General features: G+C 46.0%; 1 long non-coding RNA gene across 1 annotated transcript in view; it reads right to left on the reverse strand.

Annotated features, from left to right (window-relative positions):
- Positions 1 to 21,940, reverse strand: part of LOC138567310 (uncharacterized) — a 36,383-nt gene extending 14,443 nt beyond the window's left edge. Inside the window, exon 1 of the long non-coding RNA XR_011302162.1 lies at positions 21,741 to 21,940. This is a non-coding gene — a long non-coding RNA (uncharacterized lncRNA). The remainder of the gene's footprint in view (positions 1 to 21,740) is intronic.
- Between the last annotated feature and the right edge of the window lie 4,829 nt (positions 21,941 to 26,769).

A 26,769-nucleotide genomic window follows, 5' to 3' on the forward strand; every position in this document is an offset into this window, starting at 1 on the left:
AAGCTGTCAGACCAGGTCTCACTTGCTGGGCTCTCAATATTGGGAAGAGAAATGTCTTCCTTAGAACCGCATAAATAGGGCAAAAAAACAAAATGCTCGAGATTGTTTACATTAGACCAGAGGCAACTGCATTTGCAATCAAGAATAGGTTCACCCTCCAAGGAGCAAACAGCATCTCCCTGAAATAATGGATTTGTTCTAAAACGGAGAAGAATTGCCGGTTTCCTTGGATTTGAGAACCATTGAGCATAACCTGGCCTAACAGCAACAGGGACATTCCTATGATAAAATAAGATACTTGTTTTTTTAAGCTCACTTTCCTTCATGACATTATGTTCACAAAAAGGAAAGCTATCCACCAGAGACCTTCTTATCCCATCGCTAACAACTCCTTGGTAAAAAAAGGTTTATAAGTCCATGAGTATACAAAGAAGACGGAATAGATTTTAACCAAGGGGGAAAAGTGTGAATGTTCGAAACCATAACATCTTCTACCAGCCATCTTGTTAATAATAAGTGAGGATTTCCCCATAATAGCAACCAATAAAGCAGTGGTTGTAAAGATATGAGGTCATCAATATGCATTTAATCACATTCTTCATGCAGGAGAGATCCCAAAAACTGAGAAACCCCCATGATTTTCCTCAAGAACCTATTTACGTTAACTTGAGCCACCTTTGTAAAATAATAACCTCAAGTAGCTACACCATAGGTCAACAAAAGGTACAGATTTAGCCGGATAGATCCAAACTGTGCGATCAAAAAAGGTTTCAGGACAAATCGCACAATTGAGCCATTAATCTGGGAAGCCTTAATCAATTGTTGTTTAATGTGCAAATCCCACCTCATATCACAAGAGATTGTTAAACCCAAATAGCGATAGGTACTAACCCAGTCCAATTTCTTGCCTTCAATGGATATTGCATTCCCCAAAGGTTTACTGCCACCAATAAACATTACCTTCGATTTATCTATATTAATTGTCAAATATGTGTGTCCCATATATTAATTGAACCAGTTAACCAGTGTTTGAAGGGCGTACTTTGTCTTTGTCATCAGGACTGCATCAACTGCATAGAATAGCACACATGTTTTTGCATAGCCATCTTGGGTACGTCACTCATCAAGTTAGACAGTGCATAGGGTAGGGAGTTTATAAAGATTAAAAAGTATACAGGCTATAACGCACCCTTGTCTCACCCCTAAAAGGATCGATTTGTTTTACCTCGAGTCTCCCTAACTCTTGCTGATAAATTTCAATGCAATACAACCAGAACTTGTAAGATCCGGCCCCAGAATTCCCAATGCACATAAAACTTTCCAAAGCTTGTCACGATTAATACGGTCAAGTGCCGTTGAGAGATCCATGAACCCCAAATATAACATACACTTATAGCCATAGACGTACTTGTCCAGGACTAAGCCAAATAAATGTGGTTGTCTGTTACCCAGTGCATGATTTTACTGTGCAGTGCTCGGCCAAACCACTTTTTCCGAAGTAACAAAGAAACTGGCCGTTAACAAGCTGGATCGCATTGGTTTCCTTTCTTAAAGATTGGTATTACAATTGCTTCCTTCTAGGAGTCTAGTATGAGTCTTTGATGTACCATATTAAATACCATGGTGGCTATAGGCACCCAGACTGCCCTTTCATACTAAAGAAAAATTCAATCAGAGATTTGCCATTGCAGCTAATGATTTGACTACATCACTCATAGAAAATGATATAGCATCACTGCAATTCCCTAAATCATACGCCAGAATGTGTGCTTGGTCAGTTACCAGATCACAATGCCTCGGCTCAGCACATTACATTGTACGCTCGAAAATAAATGTCTATCCTCTTAATATCACCTACCAAATCCATTTGCTCATTTGTGGATAAATTGCAAGTGCTCAATCCTTCTACAACCGCTCTCCAATATACTTTCTGGTCACCTCTGGCCACTGCCCTTTCTAAATTCAGCCATGCCTGCTCTGCTAATTCTATTTTTTTTTTTTTTAAAGAGTATTCTTGTAATAGGCCCTAGCTATAGCCATTTCCTCCTGAACTCTACTTTGCTTTCTCTATGTGGTCAGGAGCATTTACTTATCATTTTACAATCCTCGTTAAACCACAGTACTCTCTCTTTGATGTATTTCTTGTCCTAAAGTGCAATCTCCTAAAAGCCCTAGTAATTATTGATAGGATGTTCCCCCAAGCCAAGCTTTTAGCTTTAACAATACTGCCAGCATGCAGCCATATCTCTATCGTCCAAGGAGGCATGTATAACCTCTGTAATTGTTGCTCTGGGTTGATATTTTCCCACCGGATTGTTTTATAAATCCCGCATTCACCCTCATTCCCTACTAAGGGAGGAAATTCCAGTACTCCAAAGAATATACTTGGCATATAGAATGTGATGTTGGCATGAGCCACATAAAAGTAATATTTATGGGGCAACATCTTCATCCCTAGTACTTAACATACACTCCCACCGAGCATCAACAAAATGTCACCTCCCATCTTGCAGTCCTCCCCGCAAAACTACAGGATTTCACATTTAAGGTGGAGCATGTGCTGTGGTGATGCAAAACACAACCAGACTATTTCTCTATACTGCCCTTGGGCATTTCAAGAGCCAGCAAGTGGGACAAACTGTGGTGTCCAGTCTCACTGCTGCTGTGGAGGGTACAGAGGGATGTCTTAAGCACTGGTGATTGGGAACTTACACTGTAAATGGCACTTCTGCAAATGATCCAATGGTACTCTAGTGGGGAGGGCTGGGGTGAGGCGGGGCGGGATAACCTTATGAAAAATGTAAACCGCTAAATCTGGAACTGTACTCAAGTTGGTAGATGACTTGCATTTGAATTAGCTTTCACAGTGTGCAATTGCATGTTTGGGCCTGCCACCTCATTTTGTTCTGCCCTCATAGGCATATCGAACAAAGGTCACTTGAGGATTATGCTCACCAAGCGCAGGCTCCGAATATTACTGGTAGCCAGTTAGGGATAACCAGGAAAAGCATTAGGTAGGAATGTGCATACCTTCACAACCTGAAGTGGCCAAGTGCAGCATTGGACATGATCAGGGTTGACTTCATTAGTTTGTTGAATTTAATCTGCGCTGATCAACATTACGACTTCAAGGTTACCAATTACGCTTCCAGACATTTGCAACTCTTCTTCCTGGTGAATATTGTTATGCAATCCACCATAGCCAAGGCTCAATGGTACCCACAGTTGTCGCTGCCTGGTGGAGTGCAATTCATGTTGCATGAATTTACCACTTCTCCGTTGGGATATTATCCAGCGCAAACCAGCATCTCTTGAACACCTGCATAGGAAAGGCGAAGGGGAACCAAACAATTGCTTAAATCAAGGAAAAAAAGAGCTATTGCCACATTCCAGTGGCAAGGGTTTTCGTGGCATGGTACAGGGGGCTATACTGGCATACAGCATGACAAACCACACCACCAAAGACGCCAACCCTTAGATGAAAAGGGGTCAGGAAACCATCCACAAGGCTCACCTTAATGTGTCTAGCCTCAGAAACTAGAATTATCATGCCTCCTTTAAAGACAGTCAGAGCAAAGGTGTACAGAAACAGGCAGTAAAAAGGTGCCACCTTTAGCAGATGGTGCTCCACAAAACACTTTTCAGAAAGGGGAGCTTTGTCAAGATAGTTAATCAATAAGACAAAGAATAATGCCTACAAAAACCCAATGAGCCACATAAGCTAGACAGGAAATGGTGCCACTCAGGTTGAAGTCACCAACCGTAAGGGCCAGAGAACCAAGTGAGTACCCAAACATTGTGAAGATTTTAACTGTAGTAACCCGAGCCTATACTAAAAGGAGATGGTGCAATGTCCCAAGTGCGATGTCTTGGGAGCGGTTTGGTCATGTACACTGACAATACAGTGACATTACAACAGTCACTGCCCTAAAATCAGTAAGACGCTCGAGCGAAGAGTATTTCAGCAGACCCTGCCTCTAATTTTCATATAACATAACACAGCTACAGAACCAGACCTCCCACAGCCTGCACCTGGCAAAGCAAGTCTCATCCCAAGCATGCGAGACAACCTAAAAACTGGCAGACAAGGATCGCCACTGATGAGGAAGGAATTGTAGCAATTCAGCCACCACCAGGGCAGCCAACCCAAGTCTCACGATTTGCAGCATCCCCTGCTTCTGTACAAGAATTCAGCATCCATTGAACATCTGAACATGGTCCTCAATGGTCATGTGGATGGAGTGTCTGGATATGCATTTGACAATCCAGGAAACAAATGAAGCTGCAATAAAATCCTTTAATATTCTAAGCAGCTACCAGAGTATACAAGATCTTCAAAACCTTGACTGAAAAGTCTAATGGTGCCACAAAGTATGCGCTATCAAATGTATTGGTATCCACAAGCAAACACAGAATACTTACGATTCTAGCTCCAGCAAGTGAGGCAGTTCACAAATTAATTTATCGATACCTACCGTGCACTACTTAGACACCTGGCCTCCACATACACCCCAATCGATCAATTGGATGAAGGCAGAGCACTGCTCATCCAAGAGTGCCATTTGTGAGGATGTGCTGCCAAATTCTCCTAGAATTTGGATGTTCTCATGAGTTGACAGCTGCTCAAATTGAGTACACAGAGGCTATCTTGAAATTGCAGACGTCCATGCCATCTGTAAGAAGGGACCTGTGTGTCCAAATCTTTGTCAACAGCGAGGAGCCCACTAGAATGCCGGAGTGCCCCCATACATCTGACTATTGTGTAAACACTTTACCACAAAGGCAGATAACCCGCCAGAGGAGTTGAATATTTTAAGTGTGCCAGCCTAAATTACGTTGCTGAAACTTCTAGGGCCTAACACAAGCAGAGCTGCCTACACCACACACTCAGGCAAAAGGCTCACAAAGGTAGACACTATGTCTCACTGTGATGCTGAAAACTCTGATCTGATGACTCCGACAACGAGCAAGAGTGTAATGCTGGAAACGCACTGCAGAGACAGGGCCTCCCTGATCTTGTCCTGTAGTCCTTTTTCATGTTTTCTGTATTGTTTTCTGCCCAGGAGTCCATGTGGGACTCCTGGCAGTGCAGCTCTTCCTAATTTTGGTTTGGTGTACAGACCCTTGGGATACCCTTTATAGCACCCATGGGTGGGGGTACAACCCTGTGCCTGTATTGGATGTTTTTGGGCACCTGTGTGTGGCCCACAGAGCAGGGTATGGGCTGGTGGCAGCTCCATGCTGAATTTGGCAGGTGCTCCGAGTATCCTCCATTTTGGGGATACCCAGGCCCTGCCATTAGAATCAGTTGATTCCTGATAGGAAACAAGATGGCCCATGTGGCCTCTTGCTTTCTATTGCCTGTTCCCTTGTTTTTCCAAAGTCCTCGGAAGCCCTGACTCGGTCCCTTCCCCCTGACTGGCTTTTGGGTGGAAGTTTCATGTACGTATTGAGGGGGTGGGGGTGGTGGGGTGGACTCCAGGCCAGACTGGCTGGAGCCTTCCCAGTGACTGCATGTTGCGGGTACACCCTGTGGGTGGGACCTGGGTGAATGGAGTGTGTGACCAATATGCACTTCTTGTTGTGGATGTCTGGTATGAAACACAATGACTGAGACAGCTTTGCCCGAAACTGGTATGAATGCAGTGTGTAGTGCTGAATGGCTGGATACCTGTCCCAATACACATTCCTTGTTGTGAGTGTCTGAGAGGGATGCGAATGGCCTGAATGCACTGTATGCCCGATTGGCTGCCTGAATGCCCTTCTGAGTGATTGGTTGCCCGAGTGTGAACCAGCAGAATGAATGAGAGACAGAACAGTATATCTGGGGGCCTCTCACTGCTAGAATTCGTTCAGAAGCTGAAGTTGATACTTGAAGCTTATCCTTGAAGCCCAGCTGGAAGAAGATTTGCTGCTGCATTTGCTACGACCCGATCCGAAAGCTGTCGTGTTCATCGAGGACTGATCTGATAGAGGACCTGGTTAGGCGCCCTCTTCCCGAGCCCTGAGAGACCATTGAGCACCACTAACCTTCACCAAAGCGCCCTGGAAGTCAGACCCTCAACAGGCTGCCGACCAGAGACGGGGACCGCCAAGGAGGATGAAGAGAAGCACCGGACATTCCGTCACCATCGTCGAACAGGGTTTGCTATAACCGCTGGAGGCCCATCCAAGCCGTGTTGCCCAGAAGCGGGGACCGCTTGACGCCATACCATTGACGACCGGAGCCGCAACGCTCAATTGATTAAGACATTCGAATCGAAGGAATCTCTCGACCGCACCGTCGACCGGAGAGACGCCGGACGACTTGGCGCCCTTGCTGGGCCAAAGTTCTTCATAGACTCTTTGCGGTCCCGAACCATCGACATTCGACTCGTCGTGGACAAGCACCACCAGGACCGAAACTGCTGCCTCAACGCCACCGAACTTTCCATCGAGGATCATCGCCAAGTTCGAGGCACATCGATGATCCGTGGCTCCTGCTTTAAAGGGAGTCACTGAAGAAGGATCCAGCGACGCCTCCTCGAGGAACTCTGCGATTCCAGGTGCATGGGGGGGGGGGTAGAAACATTTTAGAAGGAAATAAGACTAATTGAACAATATATGGACTGGGCGTGTAGTAGATCTTTATTTTACAGGTTGCCCAGGTGGGGGATTTCCACACAGAACTGTTGCTAGTGGTAGGGGCCAGTATTCTGCCAATTGTTCTAACCAACTTCTTTCCTCCCATGTCTATTGCTGGGTACCTTTATTAATTTATTTGTATATTTGACCAGAGTACATTTGATGCACTTTAATGAAATCTGATAATAACTGTGGTACCACTTAGAACTGTATATATTTGCCATTGCAGATTAACTGAGTACAAAGTGAATTATTGTGATTATATAAGTAAGGTTCAAGGTTGTATACATAAAGACCGTATTATCACTAACATGGTGTGTGGACATTCCTTTGTGGGTGCTTGGGGACTACACTGTACTTAAGAACCAGCCTGCATCCCCTCCTGAGAAGCTAGGCCTTGATTGCTCACCCACGTTTACCAAATAGAGAATCTTGGCTGGGGTCCTCTGTGCCTCTCCTATACCATTTAGAGAGCAGGAGTACAGACACCCCCATCCAGTCTTTACAAAGAGGTATTTCTGTTATCTGCATCAGGCCAACCAAACAAAGATTGCCTCCATCACCCCCACAATGCCACATTCAAATCTGAGGCATGATCGTTCCACCCATCATAGACACAGGGACAACAGTAAATGTAATGGGACACTTACAATTTGAGTAATGCAATCCGTCCTGACACCTTCACAACACTAAGGTGAAAATCTACACACAGATTCTCCTTCACCACCACTAGCATCCACTGCCAGTTCTATATCACGACATTCAGCACGCAAACACTATTTACTCAGTTGCGACATGGTGGAGGATCTACATCTCATTCATTTGTGTGAGTTGTAAGGAAGGCATGGTATCAACAGTAAGACAGACACGAGTGACCACAGTTCAAGGATGTTGAACTTCAACAAGGTTATGATAAACACCTATCTAATCCTAAATCTGCAGATGGGAGCAAGCTACGGCCATCAAATAATAATAACAATGTCCTAGTGGGGTTTTGTCAAAATAAAAGGGCTATACTAATCAAACCTATTGCCAATCCTTATCTCTAAATTCAAATAGCGTGAGGGTAGTGTTTATGAAAAAGAAAAAAAGTGTTCACAAAAATGATGTGTCAGAATGCTCAGGCCGTTGGCCTCCCTTCCCCCTGTTTTCAGCACGGGGTAAGGCGGTTCTCGAATGTAGCACAATCTCTGGCTGCTTTAGCACAAGGATACAGTTCACTCATTAGCATCGGGGCTTCTGTGCCCAAGTCTCTTTGCCAATCAAAGTCTTTTCTTGCAGAGGGCCCGATACCACAAAACAAATGATACGTTCTTTTCCTCTTGCAAGTACTCAATTGAGGTGATTTACTATTCACCCCGGATCCCCCTCAGCCGGGCTCCGATCCTTTTAAAACAACAATCATCACTCTGGATCTTCCTCTTCCGGGCTCAGATCCTCTTTCACAATGTTCATAGGATATTCTTTCTCGGGTGACTCACGGTTCGCCCTGGGTCACCCTCAGCCGTGCTCAGATCCCCTTCTTAATACAATTAGTCTCCCTCAGCCGGGTTCAGACCAATTTAGTTAGCACCAAGTATCGAAGACTTCCAAATGTGCACAGGGTTTGGCTTGACCCGTTGCAGGACCACTTCGATTTCACAATCTCTTTTTACCTTTGCCACCTTTCAGTTGGATACTTAACAGAGACCTTCAAATGAGCGCCCACGTGGCGCCAGACCACTCAGTTTACGGCATCTGTCTTGGCTTCAAAAGTTCAGCCCCTCATCTGATGGAATTATATTCGCGTCACTTGTCACATATGCTTCACAAACTGTTCTCTTCAGTTTTCTCTATGTAAATGTTGCCACAGATCAGTCTTGTATCAGTCTCCCCAACCCACTGGCTGTGCTGACTTTACTGGTGTTGCTTTGTTGTAGGAGCCAAGGACAGTACCATGGCGGCAAATGATCCTCCCCTGCCTTGGCTATCGATACGGGAGAGCCCCGGGTACATCAGACACACAATGCAGGTTTCTTGCTTTGATTCCAGGTCTTACTTTCATGAGCCTTGGAGAATAAAAAACGTAACAGTCTTTCTCTGAAAAGGTCAAGGGCACTTCCCTCCTTGTATTAAACTGGCATCTTGGAACTGCTGCTTCCTCGTGTGCTTCGCGTTGCTCAGAGTGTGCTTTCGTGCTGCGTCTTTTATCCTTGTGGGGGAAGTGTGATGGAAGTCAGGTGTGTGTAATGATCAGTAGTTGCCTGACCCTTGTATTGGGACGTCAGGTATACGGCTTGGGTGTTAGTCCATTTTCTTTCACAGTGAACGATCAGTGAGAAAGTGTTTGTGTCGGAAAAGGTGGACGGGGGGTTGAGTTTCTAAGTATCCTATCTGGTAGGATGGGGGAAAAGGTGTTACAGGGAAAGGGATACCACGTCTCGCCATCCGGTATCCCACTTCCATTCCCCGAAGACCCCTCAACCAGGTGATCCTCCTGCACTGGTCCACTCCCAGGAACTGGATCCAAAAGCAATGGCCGTGTCCTGGCCACCTGGATGACAGATCCCCAGGCACTGGCAGGTGAGACACCTTCAGGTTTCTCACAGAGAGTGCAGGTATGAGCATTAGCTGCCTACTGGGCCAGTAAGGGAGGCTATACAAGGACGACTGTCAAACTTGTGACCTTCAAGCACGGGAGAATACCATTTTGCAAGAGAACCAAGCGAGAAAAGGAATTACAGACAGAAGAATGCAGACACTATCAAATTTGTTCAGGGATCTACTTCATGGGTATCCCCAATGTGGTGGCATGGAAGCAACAGCCAGATGAGGTACAGTTCTGTGTAGGCATCCGCCTGCCTAAAAAAGATGTGATAAGAGAATGTCACCCATCATCGAGACATTGTAGCGGACATCTAAGGCACACAGCACTCCTCCCACTGCCCCAAGTTGGATCCCAGTGCCAGTTACCATCAAATTCCACTACAAAAAACAAATAAAAAATCTAAACAGAAAAGACTCCCAATACATCACTACTTCTTCCTCACATATTGGACTCCAGCACTATAAAATGCTATGTTTTTGGGTCTCCTCAGCCGCAAACGTTTTCCCCAAGACACCATATATGAGGAGTACTAATCAGAATCCTGGGAGTAATCAATGTCAGCAATGAAATCTGGTGTTCACACTCTGTCCCAACCATAACACCAGTTTACATCAGGTCCTTCAGCGCCTACGAGTGCAAGGCATCACCCATAAGAGGAAATGTAATTGAATTCCTTGGATGCATCTCCTAATGGCACAGCATCTCTGCAGATCCTTGCAAAGTTGAAGTTATCAAATTCGCCACGCCACCTAAAAATGGGCTGGAAGTGCAAAGCTTCCAAAGGACTGGTAAACTAATGAGGCAGATGCACTCAAAACTTGGCCTCCCTCACGGAACCACTGACTACTTACACAAGATTCAGAGCCTTGGCTTTGGGGCACACCCCAGTAAAATGCATTCCAAGCTATGAAGGATATCCTAGCAGCCAACACCACAATAGCCTATTTTGATCCAGCAAGATGGAACTGCTAGCTGATGCCAGTCCTCATGGCACTGGGGTGCTCCCGACTCAAATGGACTGAGTGGGAGTGGTTGTTCCAGTTGTATATGCCAGTAGAGCCTTGATCTCCCCCTGAACCCCCCCCCCATCTCCCCCAAGGAACCCTGATTGAAAAGGAGCCCATTGTGGTGCTGTGGAGTTGCCAACATTTCCACGCGTACCAATGTGGCCACCCCTTCACAATTGTTTCAGACCGCAAGCAACTTCTACCCATCGTTAAGGGAGCTGCATTAGGACCATCTCCACGGATGGAAAAATGATTTGCTAACAAGAACACGAATTCCAGCTTTTATTCTGCCCAAAGGTAGGATATTCTGCTGAATTTCTTGTCGACATCCCAAAGCAGATACCAATCAAGCAGAAGACTGCCCGGAGGATGGAGTTACAAATAATATTAATTGTGGAGCATGCAACCCCAAAGCACTGTCACTGCGGGGCATAATTGTGCGTCAAATAAAGAAAAAGTAATGTATTAAGGGCCCTCTAGCCAGCGGCAAGTGTAAAGGCTTTCTTAACTTACATATCCATAGCACAGAGGAGGCATACAACATCCTTAAGAGTCTCTTCATTATCAGAGGAGTTATCCACTACCTCAGGCTTGCCAATGTGTATGTGTGTATGACATTGTAATTCCACAATTGCTCACCCAGCAGATTATTTCCATGAAGCATGCTGGCCATCAGGGCGTAAAAGACTGTAAAGCATGATTAAGAGAGAAAGTTTGGTTTTCCAGACTGGAGCAAGCAGCGGAAATCTTCTTGCAAAGCTGTGCCCCATGCCAAAACACAAAGCCCCTAATCAAACAGGTCCCCATCAGAACTATGACACAGGTTTGGATCTATGTTAGTGCATCTAGGCAAATTATTCATCACTACACTCCAGCCAATATGCCCTTGTGGTCAGGGGTGAATTCTCAGGGTGTCCTGAGGTAGAGATTGTCATTTCTGCTGACATTAAATCCATCCTCCACAACCTGTAGAGGATATTGGCCACTCATGGATTGCCCACCACGATCAAAACTTACAAATGTCCTACGTTTCAGGGATGAGAGTTCTGGCAGTTTCTAGACCCACTTGGCATAAAACATGATTGCATCGCCCCTTGTTTGCCTCAAGTCAATGGAGATGCTGAATAATTCATGAAACACTGAAGAGGAAGTTGGTATTTGCGACTGACCAACAAACAGATATTAAAAGGGCATCGCAAGTTCCTGAGATAGTATTGGTGCACACCACATGCATCAACTGGAGTGGCACCTGCAACACTCCTCATGGGGCAGTCCCTAAGCACAAACATTCCCACACGCATTGTGGTTACCACCAACACAGAACTGATACATTTATTTCATTTGACTTGCCAGATGAAAATTAGTTTGAGGACGACCCAGATTCCTAAAACGCGCAATACACTATGAAAATCCAGAAACCAATGTCCAGTCATCTCAGAGACTATGCGTGTGTGTGACTATGTCCATTCTCTTCAGAAGCAAGTTTCTAAAGAACTTTGTTACTATGTTGGGGAGAGGTGTGATGCCGTGGGAGAATTTTGGGCCAACCTCTGTCGGATAGGAGGTCATATATTTCGGTTGAATGTTTGGACATTGACCTTGCGCTGATTAAATTACAGTGGATTTTTTTGGTGTTTTGTTTAGTGGTTGTTCCTTGTTTTGGTTTGTAGTTGTTCAGTCATGGTGCTTCTGTATTGATGTTGATTGGATGAAGATCAGCGATGGCTTCTTCTTCATTGAATCGATCTGTTAGGTTAATGGTTGGGTTGTTGGTTACCAGGGTTTCGTTGTCTTGTCTGGTATGTTGTGGGTATCGATGGTACCCTTCTGTTCTTGTGATATATGGGGCAAGGGTATTGGAGTCATGCCACTCTTATTGGGTGCGCCTGTCTTTTTTCCAGGTGTTTGGGGGGGGATTCTTTGCTTGTCTTGAGTTTTCAGTGTCGTTGAGGTATCGATGTTCTGTGGTTGTCATGAGGTATGGTGTAAGATAAGGATTTTTCTCTTATGTAGTTTGTTCTGGTGATAAAAGTGTTGGGGAGGGCGGGGGGGGAAGTTTCCTGTATTTGAGGCTGCCTCTACTGGGGGCAGTTGGTTTTGTGTATCCATGTCCATTGTTGCATGATCTTGCTCTCTTTCTCGGCGTCCATTTCTGCGTCGGGGCCCTTTGGTTCTCGGTGCAGAGGTAACAGGGCAAGTGGTCCTCTGATGTATTGTGCTAGGACAGTATTGATGTTTCCCTCTGATCTTGATATGCTTGGATACTCGCAGGTTCTGTCTGTCCTTCCTGGCGATGGGTCAGGTGCGTTTCCTACAGGTACACTGTCCGGTGGTTTTGGGGGAAGGGGGGGGAAGAGTGCTAGGCATTCGGCTGTCGGGTGCTCTAGGACTCAGTTAAGGTAGGTAGCGATGGGTTCTCAGGGGTATTGGTGGCAGGGTGGTAAGTCTTGGTTTCACCGATGTTGGGGATAGATATTGGCATGCAGTATTTCGCACTTCAATTTGGACCTGGACGGCAAGAGAAGGCCGTGTTTCAAATGGTCTCGGTGGTAGTGCGAATAGCTGGTTTTGAGACCCCTTCATAACTAGAGGAAGGTCTAGGTTTTAGAGATCAGTAATACAACACCCAGATCTGAGGCGACTGGACAGCGGGAGAGGCCTAGGCTTCAGATAGTGGGGGGTAGAGTATGGGACGTCTAGGTTTAAGGTAGGCACGATCGAAATCCTAGAGAATGACGCACTTAACAGTTCAAAGCACTATCACATTGTGAACCTTTCTGGATGTGAATCAAGTTAATCTCAAACTCTGTTACCCAAATAACTAGTGTGCAACGCAGGCTAGCAACTAAAATGCTATAGCAGTATGTAGCAGGCTAGCCATTACAACACTATCAGTGTGGGAAAGGTTAGCAATTACAGTGTTATCACAGTGTGGAGCAGTCTAGCAATTAGGATACTAGCAATCACAATACTATTGCAGTGTGGACCCTTCTAATACTATCACAGTGTGGAGCAGGCCAGCAATCACAGTACCTACCATCAACGTGTGGACCCCTCCACGTGTGAATCAAGTCAATCTCAACAAATTCCCCACTGTGCAACACAGGCTAGAAATTACAGACTATGGTAATGTTGAGCAGGCTAGCAATTGCAATACTATCACGGTATGGAGCGGGCTAGCAATGACAGTGCTATCACAGTGTGGACCCTTCTAGATGTGAAATGAGTTAGTCCCAAGTGATCACTAGTGTGTAGCGCAGACTAGCAGCTACAATACCATTACAGCGTGGACCCTTCTAGGTATGAATCTAGTTGACCACAACCAGTTCACTAGTGTGTGACGCAGGCTAGTAATTACAATACTGTGTCAGTGTAGAGCAGGCTGGTAGTTACAATGCTATCACAGTGCAGAGCAGGCTAGCACTCACAGTAATATCACTGTGTGGACCCTTCTAGGTGTGAATCAGGTTGATCTCAACAAGTTGAGTACAAGACTAAGTACAAGGCTAAACACAGCTAGATTTGAGAGTCCTGTATAGTGGGAGAGAGGCCTACACCTAACAATGCAATTGAGTACAATACTCTACACACAGGTTTGAGTACAAGACTTAACACAGCTAGATTTGAGAGTCCTGTGCAGTAGAGGAGACTGAGGATAGTACTCACAGTATTGTACAGGTGTAGGTAAGTTGCTAAGTCGCTGCGCTTCCAGGGTAGAGTGATTGCTCTACTCCCCATCCTGGACACTCCCACCGTACTAGTAGCTGCTGGTTGACGGCTGGCCACTGGCTTCCCCTGCTGACACCTGCAGACACTTTGTGGCACCGCCTCAGTTGGAGCCACCCTTTGCCTTGGGGCCCTTAGCCACAGGGGCTGCGCGGGTAGAGGGCTGCCCTGGGTGGCGATTTAAGTACACAGAGATGGCCAATCAAGGTCTGGCGGTGGGCTGGGAGGCGGGATGGAAGGAGAGCAAGGTGCCTGGGGTAAAAGAGGGTGCGAAGGCCGCGGCACGGGCTTCAGGTGGTCAGGAGGGTTCACAGGCTAAGGCCCAGGAGCTTTTTCAAACTCCACTCACCTGCGGCTCCTTTGGGTAATGGAGAGCCTAAAGCGATTGAGCAAACCTCATCGCTTTTGGTGCGTCACCTGCCCTGCAATCAGGGCAGGTGACTCATGCCAAACCCCCTACCTTTCAATGGGTTCTCATCCACCAAAAACATAATTGGTTGTTTTTCACCTGCCCTGGGGACACAAAAGGTTGAGAGCTGAGATGTAGTCACAGAGTTATTGCAAGAGTATAGGATTCGTCTTGCAGACTGTGCAATTCTTGTAGTCATGAATGAAGATTTCCTCTGGCCTTGTTGTGCAGAGTCAACGTGATCTAGGCAGTGGGCTTTTTTTGCTTTACTTCTGCTCTGTAGTGCCGCAGCGGACATTGGCAAGCCAATTTGTCTGTTGGTAGGCTGCATCTTTCGCATATTTTTTTCAAGCTTCCTATTTTCTTTTATCCGATTGGGGGTAATCCATTGCAAAGCTTTTTTTTTGTTGAGGTCTTGTCATTTTCTTGGAGCTATCGTGTCCAATGTGGCGTTTGTCCGTTTTTGAATTTCGTTCAGCAGGTCATCTGGAGTTCTGGTTGAAATTGAAGGTTTAGTCACTTCACATTTTTCCAGTCCATTTGAATTTTGTCCACAGTCTGGTTAATATTGGGAGTCCATACGAGGCTTTGGAGCTTTGGTGGAGAGGGTGAATGGGATACAGAGCTAGGTCAACAGGGTAGTCAAACTGTGGTGGAAACAGTGATGACGTTCGCACTGCAAAAAAAAGCTAAAAGGTTTACATGGCCTCGTGGGTTCGTCATTTGAACAAGTGTATGAGGTGAAGAGCACAGAGATTTGCAAAAAGCGACATTGTAGCCTCACTAACTTTGTTATATTGAATATCTCCCAGTATGGTGAGGCGGTCAATGAAAAGGTTAGCGGCCACATCTGCCAGGATTTCGGAGAAGGAAGGATGTCTGTATAGTAGGGAGAAGATTAACATTGAGGAGTGTATTATCAAGCATGCTAAAAGGTGGGACTCACAGTCCAGAGTGTTGCTGTGGCTTGACTTTCAGACTTTGATGGAATCTATGTGAACAAATGCACTTCCTCAACCTCTTCTGGTTGTCTTACTGGCAATCTTAGTTTTGTATCCTGCAGTAATGGTGTTGAGTGTAACTGGCAAGTGATCTTCCTAGAGCCAGGTTTCTGTGAAGAAGAGTACGTCTAGTTGGTCCTACCTAAGAAGATCCCATATATGGGAGGATTGTTTGTCGACGGATCAGGCATTGATAATGAGACATCTAGTGCCAACCACTCTTAAGCGACTCGGCAACTTAGGCGGCCAAAAGGTTTATCTTTAGTAATGTCATCTGAGAGCTCTTGGCGTTTGTTTATTTATTGGGTTTTTATAATGCGCCTATAGACAAAGTGTTTCAAGGCACAAGAAAAGGCCTTCTTCCTCGAAAAGGCATTAGGTTTTTTGTGGGGTCAGGGTGGTCTTCCTGGTTCTATAGATGGGTTAATGTTGGATGCTGCTTTGTAATTTTAGATGGAGTTAGTGACCTCAGGAATTACGTGCTTCTTGCAGATGGGTTGGGGTGTAAATCTTGCAGTTAACAGGGAGCTTGTTTCAGGGGTGGGGGGTGGTTGCAATTGTTTTCAGTTGGTTATTCTTGGACTGTGTAGGTGGCGAGAGGCAAGAAATGGTTGCGTGTTGCCTGTGTTGACAGTTGTTTGAGAAGGGATCTGGAGATGGAGGTCATGGGCCTTTGGGAGAGAAAATATCTGCCTCCTGTGTCCCGTATTGATTTGAGTGTGTTGCCCCAGCGGACTCCATTTTTTCAATCATCTTTTGTCAGCTCTGTTCCTGCTAGCCTTCCGTGGTCTAGGAATGATTTGCTCTTGATCGGTGGGAAGGATTGGTTGCTACAATGGTTTTCTGCGGGAGGTTGTGGTGCGCTTCCCTGGGCCATTTGGTTCCAGCGCTTAGGAGGGTAGCTTTGTTGGTGACAGGCAGTTGGGTCTGGGTCTTCACCAGGTTATTTGATTAAGCCAGGGTCTGCAACCTTTGACTCGCTAAATGTTTTGAAGCACTACTCCCACGAGTCCCAATTATGGCAATCCTAGTTCAAAAGATCGGATTTCAAACCCCTGGATTAGGTAACTAGGTATAACTGTCTGGGAAGTACAGGTTAGGTATGGGGTATGTTGCTGTCAAGTTGGGTTACGGTGAGGGAATACATTAGGCCAAGTGGTGATTAGTTTAGTCTAGCTGTGTGATGAATTCGTTAAGCAGCCAAAAAAAGAATTAAGCTCTTGAGTGGGATTTTATGGCAGTAATGAGAGATTTGATTTACTTCAAAAATGTATTCCTTGGACCGAAAATAAATTGATGTCGCATTGCTTTAGGCTTCTTTATATTCCAGCTATGTAATGAAATTCTCTGTCAGTAAAATAAGAATTAGTCGAGTTAAGTGGTGATATTCTATGGTCATAAAGTGAAAATTAAAGCTATGCAATAACATTCTTGGACAGAAAATGAAATTGCCCAAATATAAAAAGTAATTCCCGGGAACTAAAATAAATAATCTAGCTATGCAATTATATTCTCAGGTAGCAAAGCAATTACTCAAATTATGGTACGACATTCTCTGGCAGCAAATTAATCAAACTATGCAAGGATATCCTCTGGCAGTGGCATTACGGATGGAATGAAAAGCATTGGCAGTAAGTTGTATCCATTTGGTTGTGCCATTGAGGTAATCTAGATGTGCATATGTGGAAATGTGACTTGCGTTTAAGTTGTACACCCCCTTCACCTGCATTTCCAAAAAGTGGTTGGGCTAAGGAATGGACATGTCTGTAATCGCAAGAGGATGTGCGCTTAAAAAAAATGCTTTTTAAAAAAAAAAAAAAAAATGTAAGAGGAACATATCATAGTCCCCACCAGAAATCTGTTATCTACATAAAAGGCCCATACCAGACGACAATAATTCATGTTTGATTCACCGAGAGGCGAGGCATAAACAAACCACACACGTTTACACCCAAAGGGTGTGTGGCTTGAGCCAGCGAAGTATGGTAGACCTACATACATGTCAAGGCTCAGGGAAGCATCCAGCGTGTGAAGAATGGGAGCCGAACAATGGAAAAAGTCCTGTTTTTATCTAGTGGAAATCGGGTTCTCCCAATGAGCAGAATTTTTTTTTTTTTTTAAATAAACAAACTGTACCAACCCTTTGATTCCACTAGAGTCCACAGCAGTTGCAGTTGGTTAGTTTGTTAATATTGAGGGGTGTAGAGGGTTTCCCCCTCGTATGAAACAAGTATGCACACCTAATCTTTACATGGGTTGGTTTTGGCTGGTGCCTCCCCCTTCGAAATTTTTATAAAATAATGAGCTGCATCCGTACATTTCACAGCAAAAATCTCAAACATTTCAGAAGCCATGTAGGATTTATACTCCGTTCTGCAGGACAACAGGTTAAAAAAACCTTTTGCAAGAGGTGTTGATGCTGGCTGTCCCTAAAGAAAAAGCATGAGGCCTCTCTCAAAAATATATACCAGCATTGCCCAACTTCTCACGCAGCTTCTGGCCAAACCATATCATAAGGTATTTTCCCCTTCAGGCTTTTTGTGTCCAAAGACAGTAGCAAGGCAGGTCTTGAATAAATATATGGCAGCACTGCCCCTGTGAAACACATTATCATGTTGACAGTGCACTAAAAAAGGCCTGTCTCAACAATATATGCCTGCACTGTGCACCTTTTATGCTAGTGCCTAAATATAATCCTGCAGTCTGTCTCAATACATGGCACAGTTGCCCCAAGTTGCACATTGTGGCGTTCAGTAGCCACAAGCATCTTTGCCCCAAACACATACACACCAAATGCATATGCATACACAGACACACAAAACACATTCCAGCAAATACACATTTCTTAAATGCATGTTTTTTTCTCTTTTACGAGCATAAAAGCCAGGAATGGTTAATTATTTCACAACTAACATTGGAAGACTTTTCTTAAACCAGGGGTCTGCAACACGCGGCTCGCCAGATATTTTGGTCTAGGAGTTCCAGGATCCCTCACCCTTGATTATGCTAGTACGCTTCCTTGACTTGTATCTGCAACAGCGCCTCAATGCCTCAGGGTTGTTTGTGCGCTTTACAAATGAAATAAATAAATAAAGGCGGATGGAATGCGTAGTCCAAAACATCTGGAGATCCCAAGGTTGCAGATCCCTTCTTAAACTGTCCTACACGTCTCAATAAGTTCAAGACTTACACACCCCAAGAAGAACCTTTGTGATAAACTGATCAGTTTGCAATCAGCATTTAACAAAAAGGTATGCATCACGTACACAACCTTTACACATCAAACGTTCATCTGTAACACTTCAGAAGAAGTGGGATTTTTAATAGCAAAAAGCTAACCACTGTATTATTTGTCATGCCTGCTGCCAGAGGCACAACTACATCTGGTGCTCCAGATAAGATCTGGAAGAGGGAGTAGCTTACTCCCCATTTTTTAAATTTGGGAGTAAAATTATTTTTTGGGAGTAAAAATATAGGTCCAATTCCCAGTGAGAGTATTTTATAAGAAATAAATACTACAAAAACAATTTGTTTTTCAGTTATAACTGACCCGTTTTAACTGAAAAACAGAAATGTTTCTGTAATATTTATTTCTTTGCATCCAGTTGTTCATGCACATTAAAAGATACAGGTTTAGTACTTCCAATCTGGCAGTTAAATAGTAGTTTCTTCCTGTACTAGTAGCACTACTGATCCAAACATATTTATGGAGCTGTGAGGGTGAAGGCCGGGGTGCAAGATTTTACATGTCCTGTTCCTATTTTTTGTTGGGAGTATTTGTACTCCCCATTTTTATTTTTGTGGAGTATTTACCAATTTCAGGGAGTAAAAGTGGCTGGTCACCCCTTATCTGTAGGGCTGACTACACCTAAAAACTTCTGGGATGGGGATAGACTAACTTTCAAATAATGGCTTTGTCAACTGGTAGTTTAAGTGCATGGCTATCTGCGTTTTGCCATAATCCCATGTATGACTGAGCAACACTACAGTTAGTGTGTGCTTGAGGTGTCAATGGCCAGTCGGAAGGTGGTCTTGTGCAACTTAATAGAAACTGTGGGCCCCGAATTTGTGTCATAGCGTAGTGCTACCTAACGCAGCATCATTTAGCCTAAAATCATACACTATAGCAATGTAAGGCATACAAGCTGGAGAAATAATGTTTTGCAAGTAGATCAATAAAAAAAAAAGTGACAAACGGGGGGAAGCTCCCACAGTGAGAAAGGTTGCCTCTAAAATTGGTTGGCTTGTTAGGCAAGACATGATAGCAATCATCATTCTACCTCCCACCAACAGACAACCCATGTCAACACAACTACAGCACATGTTACACAATGGAATGCCACCTCAAGAAACGTGTCTATGCTAAAATGTCCTTGTACTGCACATTAACTTGCCACAGACGGAACAATGCATCTCTCAAAACTCCTTAAACACCACTCTGACAGAAGCCACCGATAACCACACAAACAATTTACATAGCAACTGGAACATTCATTAACCATCGCTCAAGGCAACCCAGAAAATATTTAAAACGTACACACCACAGAAAGACCTATATGTTCAGATCTGCCCATATCAACATTGTTACAAATCTAGTCCAGACCCCGCCTCTACCTCTTGCAGATCATAAAACACCAAGAACCCCATAATAGCAGAAAGTGAGCAAAGCAAGACTAAATAACAACATTACTGGGTAGATTAAAGGAGTTTCTCTCATTCGATTATGGTGAAGTACTCTTGACAGCCCAATCAACATCAGTGATTGGCAATAATAGGTGATGTAATGAGTGTCGGTTCTGCCACGTCAGTGCCCTATACTAGAAAATCCGGTGCACCGATTTGCTGGTGAGTCTATATTTCTCCCTGGCAAATCAATTGTTATGGGTTGCAGGGAGAGCTCGTAAAACAATTCAAGATGAAAGTCTCAGAGGCCACAAACAGGAGCACGAGAGGACAACATTGTGTCCGTCAAACCATTACAGCTGCCCAGTTATAAGGAAGATTATTTTTTTTCCCGAATAGTGTGAACTTCTAAGGAATCACATTTTTGCAATCAATGCATAGCGAGATTACATTATTTGTCCAGGCTCACCCACCTTGGCTAAGCACTAAAGGAGGGACTTTAACCCACTCTGTAATTCAGGTCCTTGACCTCATACTTCTGAGCATTACTTGTTACACATATTTACATTTTGACTTTCAAGGACTAAAATAATAATGTCTCCCAAGGTTAGAAATTGCTGGGAGCGATGTAACTCCTGTTTTAGCCTAGGAGAGACTGGTTAGCTTGAAACCAACAGCTACCAGGAGTTACTTGTGGCTCCTAGCGCCTTACAGATGTGCCATTTACTTTAATTATTTGAGAATGTTATAAAAGAAGAATTAGGACACATCTAGTACACATTTTAACATAATGGCTCGTGCATAATGTGCGAACAGTTAAAAGTTTACCTATGCTATAGAAGTCAGATTTGTGGCGCGCAGCGTACTCGCTCCTGGTTACCCAGTGATAGCCTGCCTGCTGGATGATGCCTGACACGCATGAGCTGGTTTGAGCTTCTGCTCATTGAAGCTGAATTTCGTATCCTGGTCTCATTACAAAATCCACAAATCACATGTATTTAAAGACATGGAAACATGTTACGGGAAAACAATATCATTGTGGCTTCCTTTATACATCCTGAACAAAAATGTATAAACCTCAGAATACAACAAAATGCACGTGCACACATTTCCCGTTTCACATTACTATAATTTCACACTTTAGGGCACACACTCAAATACATTTTGGTCACCTGGGTATTGAGATTGTCGCATAGGTCCAGCTTGCTCTTACACTGTTACATGAAGTTAAGAACATTTGAGATTGTCATAGGTTCAGCTTGCTGTTACACCGTTACATGAAGTTAAGAACATTTGACTACTCCCATAAAAGCAAGAAATCATTTTTTGCAAGCTAAGTTAGTAATGGATAAACATGAACCTTTAACCTTTATTTCGTTACTTATTTGAATTGTATATGTAATACCTTTTGTAGGTAACTGGTGGGAGGGTATTTACTTGGAAATGTACCATCACATTAGGTACAGGTCATGTGTGACATCTATAATCAGGGCTAGTATTTCGAATAACTGAGCTAATCAGGGCTAGTATTTCGAATAACTGAGCTCGGCTCTGCGCGCAGGGGACAAGAGACTGCAACCCCCAAAGAGGAGAAACCATCCTTTCAATATTCCTATTTTTCCAAGGCTGTGTGTGCCTCATGGGAGATGTAGTCTTTGGGTGTGGGCGGGGCTGATTCTAAACGGGCGCTGACCCTTTTCAGGCGACCACCCATCCGCCCCCTTCTTTCCAGCGAGCCTGTCCAAAGAGTATTCGTGCAGTACCTGAGGGTGCTGTCGCAGGCCAAGTCGAAGCGGTTGTAGTAGCCGAGAAATGGTAACGGAGCAACGCGAAGCCATGGTGGTGTTTATACAGGAGGAAAGACCTAGCTGAGGAATACAAGGGCAGGGCTCGTTTGCGCTTGCGCCGATTGTCGAGGTTATGCTTTTCCGAGTTGGCGCCATTTTGGATTGGGTTAGGTCTTGGTGGCCATCTTAATTTGAGTATTATAAATCTAGAAACGGTTGATACTAGTTCCCATCCGAGAAACGGACCATCGGTTGTCAGGGCCATTTCTCAGATGGGAAATAGCTGCTTCAGTGTGAGTGAGCTAGTTCCCATTAGAGAAATGGCCCTTTTGCCCCTAGTGGCCAAGTCCTGCATAATAATGGGAACTAGCCTACTCAAACTGAGAAGGCTAGTTCCCATTAGAGAAATGGCCTTTTTTGCTCCCCTAGTGGCCAAGTCCTGCATAATAATGCGAACTAGCCTACTCACACTGAGAAGGCTAGTTCCCATTAGAGAAATGGCCCCTTTTGCCCCTAGTGGCCAAGTCCTGCATAATAATGGGAACTAGCCCACTCACACAGAGAAAGCTAGTTCCCATTAGACAAATGGCCCTTTTTGCTCCCCTAGTGGCCAAGTCCTGCATAATAATGGGAACTAGCCCACTCACACAGAGAAGGCTAGTTCCCATTAGAGAAATGGCCCTTTTTGCCCCTAGTGGCCAAGTCCTGCTATTTCCCATTAGAGAAGTGGCCCTTTTTGGCCCTAGTGGCCAAGTCCTGCATAATAATGGGAACTAGCCCACTCACACAAAGAAGGCTAGTTCCCATTAGAGAAATGGCCCTCTTTGCTCCCCTAGTGGCCAAGTCCTGCATAATAATGGGAACTAGCCTACTCACACTGAGAAGGCTAGTTCCCATTAGAAAAATGGCCCTTTTTGCCCCTAGTGGCCAAGTCCTGCATAATAGTGGGAACTAGCCCACTCACACTGAAGCAGCTATTTCCCATTAGAGAAGCGGCCCTCTGACCTGGAAAGGCAGAAAGGTCCTCTCGGCTAATGGGAACTAGCCCACTCACACTGAAGCAGCTATTTCCCGTTAGAGAAGCGGCCCTCCGACCTGGAAAGGCAGAAAGGTCCTCTCGGCTAATGGGAACTAGCCCACTCACACTGAAGCAGCTATTTCCCGTTAGAGAAGCGGCCCTCCGACCTGGAAAGGCAGAAAGGTCCTCTCGTCTAATGGGAACTAGCCCACTCACACTGAAGCAGCTATTTCCCGTTAGAGAAGCGGCCCTCCGACCTGCAGAGGCAGAAAGGTCCTCTCGTCTAATGGGAACTAGCCCACTCACACTGAAGCAGCTATTTCCCGTTAGAGAAGCGGCCCTCCGACCTGCAGAGGCAGAAAGGTCCTCTCTTCTAATGGGAACTAGCCCACTCAGACTGAAGCAGCTATTTCCCATTAGAGAAACGGCCCTCCGACCTGGAAAGGCAAAAAGGTCCTCTCGTCTAATGGGAACTAGCCCACTCAGACTGAAGCAGCTATTTCCCATTAGAGAAACGGCCCTCCGACCTGGAAAGGCAAAAAGGTCCTCTCGTCTAACGGGAACTAGCCCACTCACACTGGAGCAGCTATTTCCCATTAGAGAAGCGGCCCTTCGACCTGCAGAGGCAGAAAGGTCCTCTCGTCTAACGGGAACTAGCCCACTCACACTGAAGCGGCTATTTCCCATTAGAGAAACGGCCCTCCGACCTGGAAAGGCAGAAAGGTCCTCTCGGCTAATGGGAACTAGCCCACTCACACTGAAGCGGCTATTTCCCATTAGAGAAACGGCCCTCCGACCTGGAAAGGCAGAAAGGTCCTCTCGGCTAATGGGAACTAGCCCACTCACACTGAAGCGGCTATTTCCCATTAGAGAAACGGCCCTCCGACCTGGAAAGGCAGAAAGGTCCTCTCGTCTAATGGGAACTAGCCCACTCACACTGAAGCGGCTATTTCCCATTAGAGAAACGGCCCTCCGACCTGGAAAGGCAAAAAGGTCCTCTCGTCTAATGGGAACTAGCCCACTCACACTGAAGCGGCTATTTCCCATTAGAGAAGCGGCCCTCCGACCTGGAGAGGCAGAAAGGTCCTCTCGTCTAATGGGAACTAGCCAACTCAGACTGAAGCAGCTATTTCCCATTAGAGAAAGGGCCCTCCGACCTGGAAAGGCAGAAAGGTCCTCTCGGCTAATGGGAACTAGCCCACTCACACTGAAGCGGCTATTTCCCATTAGAGAAACGGCCCTCCGACCTGGAAAGGCAGAAAGGTCCTCTCGGCTAATCGGAACTAGCCCACTCACACTGAAGCGGCTATTTCCCATTAGAGAAACGGCCCTCCGACCTGGAAAGGCAGAAAGGTCCTCTCGGCTAATGGGAACTAGCCCACTCACACTGAAGCGGCTATTTCCCATTAGAGAAACGGCCCTCCGACCTGGAAAGGCAGAAAGGTCCTCTCGTCTAATGGGAACTAGCCCACTCACGCTGAAGCGGCTATTTCCCATTAGAGAAACGGCCCTCCGACCTGGAAAGGCAGAAAGGTCCTCTCGTCTAATGGGAACTAGCCCACTCACACTGAAGCGGCTATTTCCCATTAGAGAAACGGCCCTCCGACCTGGAAAGGCAAAAAGGTCCTCTCGTCTAATGGGAACTAGCCCACTCACACTGAAGCGGCTATTTCCCATTAGAGAAGCGGCCCTCCGACCTGCAGAGGCAGAAAGGTCCTCTCGTCTAATGGGAACTAGCCCACTCAGACTGAAGCAGCTATTTCCCATTAGAGAAAGGGCCCTCCGACCTGGAAAGGCAGAAAGGTCCTCTCGGCTAATGGGAACTAGCCCACTCAGACTGAAGCAGCTATTTCCCATTAGAGAAACGGCCCTCCGACCTGGAAAGGCAGAAAGGTCCTCTCGGCTAATGGGAACTAGCCCACTCACACTGAAGCAGCTATTTCCCATTAGAGAAACGGCCCTACGACCTGGAAAGGCAGAAAGGTCATCTCGGCTAATGGGAACTAGCCCACTCACACTGAAGCAGCTATTTCCCATTAGAGAAACGGCCCTCCGACCTGGAAAGGCAGAAAGGTCCTCTCGTCTAATGGGAACTAGCCCACTCACACTGAAGCAGCTATTTCCCATTAGAGAAGCGGCCCTCCGACCGACCTGGAAAGGCAGAAAGGTCCTCTCGTCTAATGGGAACTAGCCCACTCACACTGAAGCAGCTATTTCCCATTAGAGAAGCGGCCCTCTGACCTGCAGAGGCAGACAGGTCCTCTCGTCTAATGGGAACTAGCCCACTCAGACTGAAGCAGCTATTTCCCATTAGAGAAACGGCCCTCCGACCTGGAAAGGCAGAAAGGTCCTCTCGGCTAATGGGAACTAGCCCGCTCACACTGAAGCAGCTATTTCCCATTAGAGAAACGGCCCTCCGACCTGGAAAGGCAGAAAGGTCCTCTCGGCTAATGGGAACTAGCCCACTCACACTGAAGCAGCTATTTCCCATTAGAGAAACGGCCCTCCGACCTGGAAAGGCAGAAAGGTCCTCTCGGCTAATGGGAACTAGCCCACTCACACTGAAGCAGCTATTTTCCATTAGAGAAACGGCCCTCCGACCTGGAAAGGCAGAAAGGTCCTCTCGTCTAATGGGAACTAGCCCACTCACACTGAAGCAGCTATTTCCCATTAGAGAAGCGGCCCTCCGACCTGCAGAGGCAGACAGGTCCTCTCGTCTAATGGGAACTAGCCCACTCAGACTGAAGCAGCTATTTCCCATTAGAGAAACGGCCCTCCGACCTGGAAAGGCAGAAAGGTCCTCTCGTCTAATGGGAACTAGCCCACTCACACTGAAGCAGCTATTTCCCATTAGAGAAACGGCCCTCCGACCTGGAAAGGCAGAAAGGTCCTCTCGGCTAATGGGAACTAGCCCACTCACACTGAAGCGGCTATTTCCCATTAGAGAAACGGCCCTCCGACCTGGAAAGGCAGAAAGGTCCTCTCGGCTAATGGGAACTAGCCCACTCACACTGAAGCGGCTATTTCCCATTAGAGAAACGGCCCTCCGACCTGGAAAGGCAGAAAGGTCCTCTCGTCTAATGGGAACTAGCCCACTCACACTGAAGCGGCTATTTCCCATTAGAGAAACGGCCCTCCGACCTGGAAAGGCAGAAAGGTCCTCTCGTCTAATGGGAACTAGCCCACTCACACTGAAGCGGCTATTTCCCATTAGAGAAACGGCCCTCCGACCTGGAAAGGCAAAAAGGTCCTCTCGTCTAATGGGAACTAGCCCACTCACACTGAAGCGGCTATTTCCCATTAGAGAAGCGGCCCTCCGACCTGCAGAGGCAGAAAGGTCCTCTCGTCTAATGGGAACTAGCCCACTCAGACTGAAGCAGCTATTTCCCATTAGAGAAAGGGCCCTCCGACCTGGAAAGGCAGAAAGGTCCTCTCGGCTAATGGGAACTAGCCCACTCAGACTGAAGCAGCTATTTCCCATTAGAGAAACGGCCCTCCGACCTGGAAAGGCAGAAAGGTCCTCTCGGCTAATGGGAACTAGCCCACTCACACTGAAGCAGCTATTTCCCATTAGAGAAACGGCCCTACGACCTGGAAAGGCAGAAAGGTCCTCTCGGCTAATGGGAACTAGCCCACTCACACTGAAGCAGCTATTTCCCATTAGAGAAACGGCCCTCCGACCTGGAAAGGCAGAAAGGTCCTCTCGTCTAATGGGAACTAGCCCACTCACACTGAAGCGGCTATTTCCCATTAGAGAAGCGGCCCTCCGACCTGCAGAGGCAGACAGGTCCTCTCGTCTAATGGGAACTAGCCCACTCAGACTGAAGCAGCTATTTCCCATTAGAGAAACGGCCCTCCGACCTGGAAAGGCAGAAAGGTCCTCTCGGCTAATGGGAACTAGCCCACTCACACTGAAGCAGCTATTTCCCATTAGAGAAACGGCCCTCCGACCTGGAAAGGCAGAAAGGTCCTCTCGGCTAATGGGAA

Source organism: Ambystoma mexicanum, chromosome 2p, assembly GCF_040938575.1.
Source record: "Ambystoma mexicanum isolate Mex_15411 chromosome 2p, UKY_AmexF1_1, whole genome shotgun sequence".
Lineage (NCBI taxonomy): Eukaryota > Metazoa > Chordata > Amphibia > Caudata > Ambystomatidae > Ambystoma > Ambystoma mexicanum.